The sequence below is a fragment of the Nipponia nippon genome, unplaced genomic scaffold, assembly GCF_047370975.1.
Source record: "Nipponia nippon isolate SJK-2023a ecotype South Korea unplaced genomic scaffold, ASM4737097v1 scaffold_5, whole genome shotgun sequence".
In the NCBI taxonomy this organism is placed as follows: Eukaryota; Metazoa; Chordata; class Aves; order Pelecaniformes; family Threskiornithidae; genus Nipponia; species Nipponia nippon.
In genome coordinates, this window is record NW_028262369.1 from 26939472 (window position 1) to 26957167 (window position 17696).

At 39.6% G+C, this 17696-nt stretch overlaps 1 protein-coding gene across 3 annotated transcripts in view; it reads left to right on the forward strand.

The window, feature by feature from the left end:
- The window catches only part of LRP8 (LDL receptor related protein 8), a 192731-nt gene that overhangs the window by 117233 nt on the left and 57802 nt on the right, over positions 1 to 17696 (forward strand). The window lies entirely within an intron of this gene.

Genomic DNA, 17696 nt, shown 5'->3' on the forward strand with positions numbered 1-17696 from the left:
ATTTGCAGCATTTTGCATGGTAGCATATTGGGATTTATCATCACTGCAGATGGCACTTCTGTTGTTACAGAGGAGCTTTGCAATGTTAGAGTATTGCTCAATCTTTTTATTTTTTTTTTTTGCCTTCGAGAACAAATGGAGAAAAAGGTAGCAGATGAAAGATGAGCAATGTAAAATAACTAAAGCTGAGAGTAAATATGACAGATGTTAACTGCAGGTAACACCTTTTAAAAACCCATTGATTCAGTAAGTAAAAAGACATGCTTGATTTTCACATAGCACATTTTATCTTGTTCTTTTGACTCTCTGAGGAGGTCCATTCTTGCTCCATTGTTCTAGAACTGTGAAGGGTTGTCTGATGTTGAGTTGAAGGGAATCCCAGGGATGTTTTTATGATAACACTATAATATGTAGACTTCTATTTGTGTGCTTGCTTATGTCTGCAGATTTGTTCTTGGACACACCAGGGAAACTAGTACAAGCCATTCTATTGAATTTCCAGTCATGTACTTCACAAATATGTTCCCATGAGTCAGAAGCAGTGTTGGAGGAAGTATTTTATCAGATTTCACCAGAATGGGGCACATAGAGGACTTCAAAATTAACCATACTTTTATTTTTAAGCCCAGTACCAGTCCTACTTTCTCCCTAATTAAGAAAGATGAATGCGCTTCTCTTGCATGAAATGAATGGAATCATTTTTGCAGCCATATACAGGGTACAGAAGAAATTACTTCAGTAACTACATTAGCATATTTATGTACGGCATGTGTTGGTCTTTCACCCTGCATCCTCCTTAGTCAAAACTGATCTTATTAATGCTACTTCCACTACCTGATTGCCTGGAGGGGGGCTGAATAACTAAGCAGCTCCATTCCCTTCAGTCTCTGTCTGTAAATCTCTTGCCAGAGGCCATAGCATGGACTGTGTATAGGCCATGCAGCACTAAGATCCCTGATGATTTCTCTTAATCGTCTTCCATTCCTTTTCTATACATTTCACCTTCCATTTTTCCCCCCCACTTATTTAATCCTCTGGGGAAATCAGCCTTAAAACTTAAGTATCGCAAAAGAGACTTGACCTGAGCCTCTGATTTGTTACAGTATGGGACTGCCATCCTGAAAGGAAAGTAATTTGTTCAGGTTTGTGTGATTTCCTCCCCACCACCTCCCACAGACACCCCCACACCCCCCCGCTTGAAACCTTGTAAGAGACTGAAGTCTGCATTGCTGTGGTGGTGGTTCTGTTCAGAAGAATCGATGGCCCCTGAAACATCTTCCTGCTGCTAATGGGAGTGGGCCAGTGTCACTTCGACACAGGAAGAAGTTTGTTCCCATTCTGTAGTATATGCCTAATAGATGAATCGGGAATTCCTAGTGAAAGTAGCAACACCTGTACGGGCCAATTCTTAATTTGTTTTTTTTAAGTACAAGGTCTTTGAAACCAGCTCAAAGGCTGTGGCCTATAACTGTGTCATATTTTATTTGTTTATAGCCGTCTCGAGCAAATTTACTATGCTTTGCCTCAGCATAAGATATTTAGGTTTTGTTATGAGTTTTAGCCAAAATACATCAATTTTTGTGTGGTAGATGCATGAACTCGTGTTTCAATGTTCACAGGATACTTGATACAAGCCTATGTCTGACTTGTGGCTAGCTTACAAGAGAAGCCAATTTTTCTGTCTGTACCAATTAAAAGCTTGCCTTCAAATCTTAAAAATGTGTGCAACTAGAATTTTGGAACTTTATTTGTTTTATAGGATTATTCAGATCTGAAGTTCACACTTAATCAGATGAAGATCAAGTAGTTTTAATCTTATGCTTGTTGATAGCTGTAGGCTTGAATTTGCATGGTAAGGCCATTCTTTCCAGCTGTTTTGTATCCTTGTCAAAGTCTGTCACCTCAAAGGCTGATCTGATCTGCTCTGTGAGGAAACAGAATCAACCTGTTAATGCATAAGCTCAGTGCTGGTTGTGGGGTTAATTCACATATGTTTGCAGGTCTTCCTACCACCACTGGTCAAGACAGCAGTGAGTTGTAAACCTGGTGGACTATTAAAAAAGAAACTGGAGTGTTAGGCTTTCCTTTCAATTTGTACGCTTAACATAAAAGGCACAGCTCTGTGTGTGTATAAATGTTATTTAAGGGCAAAGAAGAGGCTGTAATGACAAACGGAAAACGTAGTGAGAGGCAAAATGTATAGCTGGACATTCTTGTGTGGTCCCTCCCTCCAGTCCCATCTTCTTTCTCTCTGATGAAAACAAGGCTGAACTTTCTCCCTGTGGCTGAGGAATGACTGCAGGCCCCTATGACTGTCTCATTTTCCTGTTTAGAAATGCAGCAGAGCCCTTTGAAGGAGCCTGCGCTGTGAAGTTTCCCTAGGGAAGGGGCAAGTTGGGAAATGGAGATTTCTCACCTCTGGCAAAATCGAACTGCTTTACAAAAGCAATTGCTTTCAGACAGGCCACATAATTGCCAGCACCTCTACCAGGATCTAGGGTTATTCCTCAGTTAATGCTACACTGGGACACTGTCCATAGTCCATTCAAGCTAGGGAGGTTAAGAGCATTGATAATGCTGACCGTTGCATTTTAGGAGTATTTCCAGCTTAGAAAATGATGAAAACAAGGCCATTTCTCTCAGCATCTTGCTGTCTGCTAAATGGCTTTTTATTTTCGGAATTTTTTTTGTGGCGTGGTTTTAAATATATATTGTGCTCTCTTATTGGTAGTTAGGGATGTTGTGTCCCCATCTCTAATGCTTGCTAAAGATAACAGTTTGTGGTCTTTTTTTCTTTTTTTTAAGATAATGCTGCTGCAAAACCAAAACAGTACTTCACTTTTTCTGTTTCCCAGATCACTGAAGTTGCTCAGTTTTGTACTTAACAATATCCTCTCTAGGGATGTTACCCATCCCCAGGTGTTCAGAACAGCATGACCAGTCTCCTGTCAGATAGGTAAGACAGCATCACAGCTGGCCTGACTTCTGTTGGCTCTGTGATGTCTGGGGTCTTTTCTGCTATTCATGCAATTTTTTTTTTTTTTTAAACTGCGTTTTCTTCAAGCCGCTGAATGTGGCTGGGAGTGGTAGCTGTAGGGGTATCTTTCGAGTCTCATTGAAATTCTCAACCGATGAGATCTGTAGGACTTCTCCCTGTTGTGGGTTTTGGTGCTAGTTGAACGTTGATTTCTAGCACGGGCTGATTTTGGAGAAGATAGTTGTCCAGGGTTTTGGTTTTAAATGGGTCATAACAAATAAGAAACTGGTTATATTTCTTCTTTTTTCTTCAAGCCAGATCCTTAACCTGAACATGCTCTCACATCCATAGGTTCGTCCAAGTGAATTATTCATGTAACATGTGGGTGTCACCACTAAACCTCAGTATTCTGCCATATGTCAGTTTTTGAGTACTATTATCTGGCTGCTGAGTTTTTTTTGTCTCAATTTATATTAAGATTTCAAAGAAATGTGTCCCCCTTTTCTGTGAGCTGATCTGTTCAGTGGTGTCTTGTGAGCTGGATCTGTTCTCTCTGAAGTCATCATCAGAAATACTGTCACTTTGGGGTGGAGGTGTGCTTTATTATATTTTTTGTTTTTGTGTGGAAGCAGAATGAGCCCCTAAATCAAGAGAAGCAAAACCATGTGAACTCAGAAATTAGTGCTATCCACAAGGGGCAGAAGGGACCAAATTCACAATTTAAGAAGTTGGGTTGATTGAGGCTGGGGGAGGGAGAAGAGGGAGGAGGAATTTAATATTGAAGAGAAGAAACTTATTTTGAGAAATATAGTTAATAAATGAAAAGAAGTGGGATGGTGGGTGAGAGGCAACAAAGAAACACCATTTAGCTGTGCTGCAGCAGTGCTCCTGGTGGGGAAGGGGAAGTTAGTACTTGGGCATGCCAACTTCCAGCCTGACCTTCCTTGACAAAGCCTTTTTAGATTCAGCAATTGCCTGAACTAGGCCTGAACAAGGTTGGGTGCTTGTACGTAAAGCAGATGAACCACTTTGATCTTGCAGGATACATGCCAAGAAAATAGCTGGGGGAGAGAGGAGGCTTGTCCTCTTCTTTGACATCAGCCATTGCTGCTTCTCCCTGCCTGCCGTGAGGGAGAGCCTAGAGTGGGTGCAAAACTGCCATTGCTGGAAGGTGCTCCGAAATGATAATGGATTTCATCTTCATCATGCCAGCTTGTTAGTATGCAAGGAGCTCCTCACAAATCATTAAAAAGGATAGCAAAGTATCTGGAAGTAGTGGGAGTAGAGTTAGTGCCTCTATCAGCCTGATGCCTGCGACTCCCACGTACCTCACCAGCAGCTGTTTTGAGATGCAGAAAATATTTTTGACCTCAGAGTAGGCTCGAAAGCTGAGGATCTTACAATTGTTTGCTGCAAGGTTGTGCAGCAGCATGCTTCTGCCAGCTGCAGGAGATCTTTGGTAGTCTACATGTGCTGTCCCACTGGAGAGCCCACCATGGCTAGAGCCCCAGACTTATTTTTCATTGCTCTCACTAAAAGCAACGCAGTGTGGCTTGGTGATCACCCTAGAGCTGTGGTGCAGCCGCTGCTGATATACACAGGCTTTCCTTATGCATATGAAAAGATTCGTCACAATTTTCCTATCCAGTTTCTTGAAGCTGAGAGAGGGGGAAGGGAAGTCGTTTTTCTTACTGAGGTAACAGAGACCTCCAGCAAAATGAATGTTATCCACCTAATGCTGTTCCAGTGCAGGTACTGAATTATTCTCCTATTTTACAAGACGGAAATTTTAAGTTTCCCTCTGAAGTATTTTGATTATTTAACCAGTGACTTAAACAAAAAATCTCTAGAGAAAAATAAAAGCAAATGCTAACAAACAGTAACAGCACTGATGGGAACACAAATTAAAGGGATAGAGCAAATGAAAATCTAAGCTGGCAAACTCTTGCCTTAGGACACTGTATATATAATGAGATCGAGGAATGCAGGCAGCATAAACTCACCACTTATTTCTTTATCAGATATGTGAATGTGACATTCTCCTAGTTAAGAGCAAAAATTGTTATACAGAAAGGTAGGTAGGGTGTTATAAGGAAGAAAAAGAGAAAGGGAAACCTGAATTCTTATTGCATTTAATAGGAGAATGATTTAATAGGGCAGGTTTAATAAGCAGCAGTCCTGGAAATAGATTTTTAAATGGAAATGGAATATAAAATCAAACCCTGAATGTTGGTTTGAAATACAGTACCAGTTCATGCAGTCCTTCTTATTTTGAAGTACATGTCATGAGTTGTTCAGGGAGATTTATCCAAACTTGACAGTTATATTTTTAATGGGTATTTTCCATGGTCCTAGGCACTTTGTGTGCTGCTGCTGTGTATGCTGATCTGTCACAGTGGTGGTGAGTTCTGTCCTCATTTTCTATTAAGTTGCCCAAATGCAAAATTCTATAACTGTTGGTAGTGTTGACGGTATTGCTCACCCCCAAATGCACAGTCCTCTCCTAGCTCTCCATTTACCCCAAAGGATATTACATCTCTTATTCTTCTTTGATACAAATCTCCTGCATGACTGAGTGAGTTTGGCGACATTACTGCGCTTTTGTGGAAAGTGATTTAATAAACTGTTCCCTGCCCTTGGGGAATTTATCCTGGAGAAGGGTGGACTGTCTCATTCAGGGCATCACATACACTGGGACATTGAACTCCAAGTAGCAAAAGAAAAAACTAGGCTAAATCAGCCATGCACAGCCAGATACCAGGTTTTAGGACCTAGGGCACTAACAAAGAGGGTTGGTTTGGTTTTTTTTCTTAATTTTTTCCCCCAACATTACGAGCAGATCTGTTTGTATATATGTGATAAGATGGTGGGGGATTGTAAATGCAGTGGAACATGTAAATTAAAGACCATTCTGTTGGATTAATTTGTTACGGATCATTTAGGGAATTGAGTAAGGTGATGTTAATGTCAGATATACAGGTGTGCATTTTAACAACACTCCCACTACACTAACTGGCTATTATAAAAGCATAAAATATAGCAGTTTCACTAGTCTTGTCATTGGCCCCCTGCAGTTGTCCCCCTGTCACTGTCCCTGGTGGGCTGTTGGGAGTACTGCTGGATTACAGCCACTGAGGACCGCATCTGTAAAACAAATATGGGACAAGGTACAGGATGTGGAAACATTTCTAGAGCTACAGGATCCTCCCAGTGACAAGGCACAAAAGAGGCAATCTCATTTTCCAGATGCCCAGACTGGTTTGTAGAGCTAATGATGAAAGCTTTGATTTCTCAATATGATCAAATTTATTGAGACAGAATAAAATTAATACAGCCCATGATCATCCCTCCATGAAGTCATGGAATAATTTAAGATAGAAGGGACCTCTGGGGGTTATGAGTCCAATCCCCTGCTCAAAGTGGACCCCGTCCTCATGTTTGACCACCCTTATTAATGAAAAAAAAAATCCCGCTATCTTGCCAGACTTTCCTTTGTTGCAGCATGTGTCTCTCACCCCCCCCATCCTGGCACTGTGGACCTCTGAGAACAGTCTGGCTCCATCTTCTCTCATCCCTCCCATTTTGTAATTGAAGGCAGCAATAAAATCTTCCTTTAGCCTTCTCTTCTGATGCCTGAACAAATGCTGTTCCCTCAACCTCTCCTTGTATGTAGTCTCTCATTTCCAATTATTTTGTCAGATGATTGGAAATGACACAATTCTACAACCAAGATAATTTTTTTTTTTTATTGTTCACTCACCTCTGTCAAACGTTTACCACGTGCAAAATATAAGGTTGGACATTAGGAAAAGGTTCTTCACCCAAAGGGTAGTGGAGCATTGGAACAAGCTCTCCCCAGAGGCAGTCATGGCTCCAAGCCTGACAACATTCAAGAAGCAATTGGACAACACCCTCAGACATATGGTATGATTTTTGGGGTTGTCCTATGCAGGGACAGGAGTTGGACTCAATGATCCTTGTGGGTCCCTTCCAACTCAGGATATTCTATGATTCTGTAACTTAAAAATTAATTCATTTTTGTGTCTTTAGTGTGCTACTTAGCTTCCAGGTCTACTTAGCAGAGGGTTCCAGACTCTTGAAAACTCCTTTCCATGGAAGTGTTTTAACAGTACACTAGAGATGGACAAGACTTGTTGAGGCCTGTTAGCAGACTAGTAGTTCCCTACGGATCATGGCTTACAGTCCAGTGCAGATTTTTAAAAGTCCTTTTTATCCTAAGTTTATATAACTCTTCAAATTCTCACAAATGTACCTTTACTCCTGATCTAATAATCCTATCTCAGCCAGTGTATATTTGCTTCCCAAATGCTTCTGGTTCCTTAACCACTGTAATGGCTTTGAATGCCCCAGGTGTCCTTGTTGAGCAATGCCAAATTGACCTCAGTATCCCAAAGGACACAAAACTGTAGGGACTAATGCAAGAAGTTTTTGACAGGGTAAGGAACCAAATCCAGGTTTTCCTGCATCCTGTTCCTTTTCTTGAAGCGTGAAATTATCCTTTTACATCAAAGGAAATTCAGGGAACTAAAAGCCTATTCGTTTATCCCTAGTAGTGGGATAACTTTATCTGTGGCTCATGGGCAGTGAGTTACATCTCGTTTTTGCTGATTACATGGCTGTGGTGGTCTCAGCATTTTACTTACCTGGATATGTGAATGAATTTAGGGTATGTAATGATTGTGCTACAATTCTACCAGTGCTAAAAAGTTTTAAGTAATACCCGTTCAAAACAAAATGTGGTTTTGCTTTAAGGGAAGGTGGTTAGAGCTTATATCTCAGAAGTGACCTTTTCAGACAGCTGAGTCCAATAGGAAAACCAACAGAAAATACCAGTCAGGTCTCTTCTGATGCTTTTATTGTTCTTTTCTTAAGCAATGTTACCTTGCAAGAAAGTCACTTTTTCATGTACCATTGCAAGCTTTGACATTTGCAGTGTTCCTGTACCTCAGATCGACTTTGAGCTTTTGCTAGTTGACTGCTACAAAGATTTAAATGCTGACATTTAAATATTTTTCCTATTGGTCTAATGTGTTCATGCAGTTCATAAACAGGAATGGTCATAAAATGCTGCCTTTTTATGGCTATAATTAATCTTGCAGTTATTTCAATGGGAGAGAATAGCAGGAAAATGAAAGTTGAGCATGTGAAGATCTTGTATGTGTAATTATTTAACAGGCCATAAATATTGAACTAGTAAAAACTTCAGAGGTTTTCAGAAATACTCAAGCAACTCTTCATTGCCTACTGCTTTTATTTTTGGTTTTTTTTTGTTCTCCTGCTGCTTGCTTTGTGAAATTCAGATTATCTGATTTTTATATTTATACTTTTGCTTGTTTATTGGGGGGGAAGAGGAATGACAGTTGGTTTACTTATGGTTGATATGGAAAAGAAATAATTTCTGGGAATCAAAGGCAAAACATAATTTGAAAATTGAAATGTTTTGCTAACTGAATGAAGCAATATTGCACTGCAAGAGCACAGAAAGCAAACTGTTTCACCCATTTAAGAAAGGTAAATTACGGTGTGAGGAAAATAAGTGAATATCAAATGACATTATTTTAACATTTTTCACATTTAAATAGCTTCTGTGTTTTAGTATCATAATTAATTATATGTTGAAGCTGTGATTCCTAGTTCCACCACCTTTTCCTTGATAGGTATTTTTCCTCTCCCTCCATTTCTACAGTTGTAAGATCGTGTTTTCATTCAGGACAAACTCCCACTGAAATCATTTGCAGTTTTAATAAGGGTCTCGTGATACTCTGTCCAGCTTCCTTGAGATTAGGATCATGATTAAGACTGGTTTAATATGCAGTCTCTGCATGCTTTGGTAGATAATTTGTGTAATTCAAACCTTGCACTCGGGATTTTTAATTCTCTGAAATGCTTTCAGCCAGGTTGTGCTCTGGGGTGAGGCATGGTCACTGACAGCGCTGTCTGCACATGTGAGGGTAGTGTGGATCTTCACTCTGTGTATTTGTGGGATGCAATGAGCTTCCATAGGTGCTGAGAGCCTTAATCAGGGCTTTGCTTTAGCAATAGCTTCTAGCCTCCTTCCTAGGGATGCTGTATTCAGTAGCTATATTCGAAGTGACAGATTTCAGCTCACCCTTTCTGTCTTGTATTTTAACATGTTAAAAGATGTTAAGAATCCTTTGCATTAAAATATAGAGGACTTAGCTCAGTAGCTTTGTTAGACTGCACATGCTTACACGTTCCCATATGAATGGACACATGCCAGTTATTGCACCATTTTTCTGGCTTATGCTGCTAGGGTAGTCATCTTACCATGTCATTTGAGTTCTCTAAGTGTACTGTTGTACAAGAATCAAGTTATTGTATGAAGACTCTGCATTCTCTGTTTTGGCATAGAGGTTGCAAACAGTAGTCATTTTAGCACAAACATAACTATGCTTCTCCTTCTTTTTTGTACAGGGAGAAGCATGTCTAGCATGTTTGACAGCAATTTCATTTCTAGTCATTGTGTGTACATTTATATGGGTAAAATTATACATGTGTATTTAGAAATGCACATATGCACAGACACAAAAAAATAATGGTATGCTGTTCAAGCATTTCAGCAGGTGTATTGGCCCTGTATGGAATGTGAATGAAAAATAGCGATTAACATACTGAATTTATATGCTTCTGCTTCAAAGTGTCAAACTTGGAGCTGAGTTGTGTGAACCAGCAGGGATATTTGTAATGAAGTAAAGGTGTAGGTGGTAGGGGAAAGCCTTTTCTTCTCAGGCACAGGTCTACACGCTACTATTCTTGTGCAACAGCCTGAACACATTCAATTAAAATTGCCATCTAAGCTGCCTGTTCCATCCTCTTAAAAAGAAAACAGGTGGGGGTTTCTTTGTATGTATATAAAAGATGAAATGTTCACTCCAAGATAAGAAACCCAATTATATAATAGCAGCAGAACCTTTTCAGACTGTTGCACATATAAAAGTGAGGACATATTAAAAATTATTCAGTCTGTGTTCGTTTGCTGAATCCTTTTTTTTGCCCTGGGTTCTTCATGTTCTGTTGGTCCCTTTGAGCAGGAATTCGTTTGTTAATACCTTTCATACCTCAGAATAGTTGTCACCTTAGTGTGAAAAAGCAGCATCTTCACTTGGTGTGAGCTCAGATCCTGATGAAGCCATTACCTCTTTGTGGCCATGCAGATGCTACCAGCAATGGTGCAGGATGGCTTCCTTTTGGCTGCTGTGGGTGCTGGAGATGCCGTAACATGGAGCATGACACTGCGCTCAATTTTTCCTCTCCAGTATGAATTTTTAAGAAGTCCTGGATGCTGTTTGGTATACTCGATCCTTTGATAGAACAGAGGGGAGATACCATAATGGCAGATACAAGGTGAAATACCAATATTGCAGCATACTTAGGCAAGCTTTTCATTTGGATTAAAAAAAGGTGCGTACTTCAGGTAGCACGAAAGTGTTTTACGATTAATTCTGGCTGTTTCCTAGAGACCTGTATAATTTTTCTTTCTATAATTTTTATCACTCATCTTGGCAGGTTTCACTATGCTTGCTCATCTAGGGACCTTTTGTGGCTTTATTTTCCCTATTGATAAGAAGTACTTTTGCATCCATAATCTCTTTTACAAATGGGGAGGGTGTTGGTGCTACTCAACTTCTTTATCCTTTGTATAATTTTGTCCCCCTAGCATTCTGTGGGGCTTTTTCCTCTCTGTTCCGATTAGAATCGGAGTAATCTCTGTGAACGAGAGGAAGAAGATGAGCCTGGTAAGAGGGAAAATGAAAGAGCAGCTGCTGATACGGAGGCTTGGAGAGCCCCATGGGTGTGTGCTGGACTCTCAGCCACAGTTCAGGGACTTCTGAAGAGGCTGTGTTTTCATCTCTGTTTGTAACCAGCAGTCTCTCGATGGAGCGTAGCGTGTGGTCTGTGAGTGTTCCTTCTTCCCAGCGCCTGGGGCACAGAATTGCTTCCGATTAGCCAGGTAAAGAAAGGGAAGGAGCCAGCATGCACACATGCGCTTGTACGTAGAAGCCCCCCAGTCTCATTTACATTCTTGAGCATCTGCAGAAGTGGCGCTGCCTCCACTGGACCTGATCTCCTTTGAAATATTGGTACATACGTGGCTGTCCTGGGCTGGCATCAACTGCAGAGCACCCGCTCAGCTGACAAAACCCAGGTGTTGGGGGGGAAAGGTGGTGACTATTCAGTTAGTAGCCTGATGTGGTAGGTTAACTCCGGTTATGGACTCCTCCCTATAATTGATCTCTTTGACCATGTGTTTAATGATATTCCAGCTTTTCAGAGCAGGAACTGAAAAGTTGCTTTGCTTCTCAGGTACCTGTAAGCGCAACTACTTATGTTTCACTTCTAAAAGTATTTGATTGCTGGCATGGTTGGAAACAGCATGTTAGTCAAACAAGTTGCTTCAGCTGAAAATGACTGTTAGGAAGTCAAGATAAAAAGCTATTAGTAAAATTTTCTAATTGTCAAGCTTTCATATAGTTTATGTAAAAATAAAAAAAAATATCACCCTGTAAGAATAATTTAATTAAAATTAATCTGTGAGGAAAAATTAAAGTGAGCTTTTGGAAGGAGTAATTCAATTCTCTCAAGCCTTCAGATACAATGTTTTGTTTTTTCACAAAGGGAAAACATGTCTAAGTTTCTAGTAGGGCTTTTGATTATTTTAATCAATGATTTCTTCCCAGCTTGCACAATATGTTCATTTATAAGAAACAGCAATGCTGTGGAAGATCACAATAGAACAATCTATGGTTTTTTTTTTATAATTAAAGTTCCATTCTCTTTCCATAATTACCTAGCTGCTTATCTGATGTGAAACTCGGAGAAACAGTTCCTGATCCATTCTGTTCAAGCCAGACAGCAAAATAAACTGCTTTAAAGGGATGAAAAAAAAATTGTCAACTTTAAAAGCACACTTTAAAATCCTTTCTGCACTTAACTACTTTACTACAAACCCCTTCTATATTGTACTTTTATCCAATAACCACCAAGTACTTTACAAACCATGATTAAACTCAGTGGTTATTTCAGCACCAAGAGGTGCAAGAGGGTGCTTCAGAAAAGCAGGTCAAACATGGGTCCTGTAATAGCATTCGCCATTTCCTTTATAATTAAGTAATTGTGTTTGCAACAGAGCATTACTGAAGCCGAGGGGGTTATCCCCAGGGCTGTGCAGCTGCCTTCTAGCACAGAGCTTACGGCCATGGTGAAGTTACTTACATGGGGGCTTGCAGGGTGGGTTTTATATGAGAACAGACTTGAGTAAAGCAAGAAGACTAATGAAACAGAGGAATAGCAGAAGGAGTGAAACAAAGATTATAGTAATAAGGTCAAAGGGTCCCTCATCTGAGGCCAAGCATGGCTTGACTGTTACCTTTATATGTATATATAGGTATATAGTAGATACATAGATATATAATTCTGTTAAAAAGATTATTACAAATTTTGCAAAAGTAGCCTGTGAGGGCAAATTTGAGGAAGAGAGAGAGCATACGCAAGAAGTATGAGCGGATGTTCTGTGCAAAGGGCAGGGCGAGCAGCAGTTAAGGTAGGAGGGTGAAAGGAAAGGGTAGGAGAAACAGGAGTCTGGTGCCAGTGGTGGAGCACAGCTGCTTCTTTCCACACTGAGGCAGTGGTAGGAAATTTAGATATCAATACGTGTTTCTCAGGGGACTTGCATGACATTGCTCAGGAAAGTTGTTGAGATTCAAGTCTGGCAGTCAAGAAACCTGGGTTTGAGGTTTTGGCTCTACTGTTGCCTCACAGTGGGACCATAGGTGAGTGAAGTGGTTCAAAGTGTCACCATCTGCAAAAACAGTGGTGTAATTTTGTCAAAGTTGCTCACAGTGGTGCCACTATATCTTACTAGGTGGTTGGAGTAAGTCTGTTGACTGTATTCATCTTTGATAGGCACCAGTTAACAATAGGGCTATGAACTGTGATTCTATTTTACCATGGGGTTAAAAGTTCTTAACTTCAGTACTCTTCTTGGTCTAGTTTCTTGCCATTTTTTTTTTTATTAACTGAGTAAAAGTTGAGAACACGGGAACATTTTAAGTTGAACATTGCTCTTTCACAATCCCTTACTTACATTTTCTTCACACCTCTTTAGTAAGGTATTTTCTTGATTTCACTTCTTAGAATATAAATTAAGGAGTAAAGCGTAGACTTTCAGAAGTGCACAAGGAAAATCTGTAGGCTCTGAGCTGATACCTTTGAAAAAGATTACCGATTTTTAATGTACCTTTTTTGGATGCTTCAGTGTAGGCAGCTGCTTCTAAGCTGAATGCCCTAAATTAGTGGGTTTTAGGAAGCAATTTCTTTTGCAGACTTTAGTTCTGTAGTGCTAGTGGAAAGGAGGGCATCTAGGCATGTCCATGCTTTAATAGCATGTGTACATGCATCAGTAGTTTAGTGAGGGCAGTGAGATGCACAGGCTCTGACAAAAACTGAGCTTAAGCAACTACTTCAAAACCATCAGTGTGAAAGTCGTGTTTGGTTTGCGGTTTTGTGTTTGGTTTTTTGTTTTTTGTTTTTTGTTTTTTTTTTAAAGTTTTGAATCTGTGTAGCCTTCAGGGCACATATCATCCCTTCCATGTGTGCTCTCAGATTTTGTATCTTGTTGTTCTAATGCATGCTGTAGCTAGACTTTATTGTCCTGAAATTTAAAGGCCACTATTGCTACTTCCAGCTGTTGTTGGACTGGGAGCATGGATTTTTGGGTTGTCTAGGAATCAGCACATGATTGCAGAATAGCAGTATGGCATTGTCTCAGTACCAGTCACGCTTCATTGTTCATTGTGTTTTGACCTATTTCTTGTTATTTTTCATGAGCCAGTAATCTTGATTGTGAAGGTTTAAGGAGAAATGTTTAAGCAGTATTGTATATCAGGATTATGGAGAAAAAGCAGAATTTTGATTATTGTTCTTTTTCCTTTCTTTCGTTGCCAGGCTATGCCGGTGTAAACATTACACCTTGTTTCTTTTGAAATGCAGAATTATCCTTTTAAAGGATACTTGCAATGAAAAACAGAAAAAGTAACAGATCTAAACTGTTGGTGGCCTCAGGTCGCTGGTGGCCTGAATTCTGAGCACAGTTTGAGTCCAATGTACAAGATTTTGTGTTTATCTAGTAGTGGTCATTGCATTGTGCTTATGTATGCCAACTTCTATACACATGGGTGTCTAAGTTCTGCATTACAGTTTCTTTCCACAGACTAGTAGTGAGCAAGGAGTTTCCATGTGTGTGACTGTTTTCTTTGAGATGGGAGCCCATGATATTTTCTTCATATGGTATAAAATATTTATTACTGTTTTTAAAGGCTGGCTTCGGGACACAGTCTGTGATGTGACTGCATTTAGTAACATAAATCAAAGTCCTTTTCTTTTTGCATATATTTAAGAAGCTATGAGGAGTTAGTCATGGTGATTTCTAAATACCAGGGAGACGACCACTGTGAAAACATTTCAAAGGGAAATATCTTGAAGCTATAGAACGATGTTTAGAAAAGGCCAATTTAAACTAAATAAAAAAGTAATCCCTGTTATACATAATAAATGGAGGAGAGAACTCAAAATTGTGCAAAAGAATAAAAAAAAAAGTCTGGTATTCAGGTTCCCGAGAAAAGCGTTCAATGATTATGCAAAATCAGGAACTTCACAATTGTGGGATCAGTTTCTTACTTTTCATAGCCTAACAACAATTTTGCATATTCTTCTCCTTAACTTGGGTTTTTTCATTCATCTCCTATGGTCCTGGCTTGGAAGAAGTGTTTTTTTCCAAAGAGTGTAAAGCAGCTGCCACTGGAAGCTGCTGTGTAACATATATCCTAGAAGGAGTGAATACATCCCTATCTGCTCATCAAATATTATGAGAACTAGGGCTGATGTTTCTGGCTTTCAAGACACATTTTCTCTCCTACTGAGCCAAAGGAAAAATTTTGGTAGTTCAAACCCACGCATGTGCTGACTTACTTCCTTTGTACTGTAATTACTTAACCACTTTCCCAAACGCCAGAGATCTGTAGAGATCGAAACTGACTGGATGGAGGGAATGGAGAGGTTTGAGAGGAGGAACAGTGACATGTGGTCCTTGAATGTGATGATTCAATGCACAGTTATAGCAGCCATGGATGACACATGCCAATGCACGCAATACATGGATGCACGAATCTGTCTTTTAAAAAATATTTGCTATGCCTGGAGCTCCTGCATATTGTGTAGTGTGTAGGTGTTGTCAGCTAAAACCATATTATGAACTGGGTCTAGACAGCAGAGAGAGTGGACAGAAAAAGTTAGGTTGTTCTGTTGATTGATTGAAAGTCAACAAGAGCATGTTATATCCTCTTCTTGAATATGCTCACAAAATTTGCATTTTATTTTCTGTATACCCTGGTTCATTGAGACTAGGCACTATTTCAAAATAGTGCTGGAATCTGGATGCTGGGGCGACTTGTAGGCTGGTTTTATTCTTTTGTGTGGCCTCACGGTGTTATTACCTTTATTGAAAAGACTGATGTAGTCAATTAATATGCTTGAACATTGTTATGAGCACACTGCTCCAGTCGTAGTCAATCAGGATATTGGGGTTATTTCAAACAGTGAGAAATGGATACTTGATTTTGCTGATTTCGCATAGCTACTCTGGTTTGGTTTGGTTTGTGTGGTATTTGGTTTTGGTTTTTTTTTTTTTTTAAACCCAACAGAATGAAGAATTCTTTGGGTATTCAGACAGTTTTCATAGTTTCAGTTGCTTTTTAGGGGGAATGTAAGAGACTCTTTCCTTTACATTTTGAAGGTTATACTGGTTCAGCTCAGCCTTTGTTATTAACTCCAGCCTGGGATCATTAGAAGTGTGTGGTGCTGCAGGACTAGACTGTAATCATGACACAGATCAAAATCTCTGCCAGGGTATCCTTTTCCCTCTTCTAAAAACAGATTAGCAGACTGGCATCTGTTTTCTTCGGGGAAGATGGCACAGATGCCCATACTGCAGAGGAGCTGACTCACAGTGGTACAGCTGACCTTTCTGCAAGGCATAGGATGATTAATGGAAGGCGTGCACGTGCTTGCCAGTCATCCCATGTCCCTGATGTTAGCAGACTGGGATGGTGGCTTCTTGCTGCTCTCGTCTTCAGTGTGAAGCAGGGATGGGCAGGTGCTTTGAGTCTTGCAGCGAAGCTCTTACAGTCTGCTAGACCCTTTCTCCTTGAGCCCTGTGTGTCTTTTCTCCTGCAGTTGGCAGGTGGAAAAACCTACATAAAGACAACTCTTGTCTTGTTGTCAGAGAAGGTTTTGGAAAGGTTAGGCGCTGTGAGAGCAGCAAGTTATTTAAAGTTTTGACATCACACTCCCTCGAGTCTTAGGTGGCTGCATAGGAAATTATAGCTGACCTGCATAGGAAATGAGATGTACTTTCAACTTGAAAGTCATAAAAATTACTTTATGTAGATCAAATGCAATCTTATCTACTATACAGGCAACAGAACTCTTTCTCGGAGATCTATTCTACCTCTTTAAGCTAGGGTGGAAAGAACGTCTTCCTGCTGAAAAAGTTAAAAAAACATGTACCAGCCCTTAAGAACCAGTGCATTATATACTATATTTCTCTGGGCTTTTTCCTCCCCTTGCTATGTGTATCAGATTCTTGCAAATAAAGATAATTCACTCACTAAGAGTATTTCTGATTTCTGTTCAGAAAGAGGAGGAAGAACATACATTTGCACATTTAACAACATGCCTGCTACTAAACAGCAGTTATTAAAGTTTTGTTTTCTTAAGAGAAGTACTGGCAAACTCTCATTGAAAGACACAGCCAGTGAGTCTTCTGATCTGTATTTTGATTTTTATTTTTTTTAAAAACTTTCATTACAGAGTTTTTTTGTTGTTTTGGGTTTTTTGTTTTGTGTGTGGTTTTTTTTTTTTTAACAGATGTTGGAACATTGGTAGACATTTCAGTAAGTTAGTAAAAGCTGGTATTTTCATGGTAGTTTAAAAGGTTAAACAGAGCACGGTACAGAACCTGCCATAGAAGGTCTGCAGTCCAAGACTTGAGTTCCTAACTGCTACAACAATACACAGTTCAGCTCCAAGAGCTGTATGTGCTGATCATGCTGCTGTTAGTTTTGGACAAAACCATAGAAAGGCTGATAATGGAATATAATACCTCAAGAGTTTTAAAAAAAAAAAAATCTGTCAACATGTTAGGGAAAACAGGAGTTGCTTCACTTTTCAGTTACTTGATTGAATCATGAGCTTGTTAATAAGATACTGTGTGCGTTAATAAGTTACTATGTGTATTTTGTGGTATGTGATTTGACTTAAGCATAAAGGTTATAAAAATGTAGTTTACAAAACAATTAGGGGCCATGTTAAATTGAAGAACAGGTGACTGAGAGGTGGTAAAAGGCATGGGTAGCTGCTATAAAGTGCAAAGGTTATTAGACAAGGGGTTGTGAACAATCTTACAAGGCTCATGTGATTATAGAGTTGGAAAATGTGCCTTATTAGAAGGATATTTGATTTATTGAAGAAAGGGTAGAGAGTTGCCTTTATCAATTTACACCTGTCTCCTCAGAGAAGAGGTTTCATCGCAGTTGTTTCTTTAGCTTACAAGAAACAGCATAATTTGATCCAATGAACAGAAGCTGAAACTAGATAAGAGAACTAGAGATAAGGACTAGAA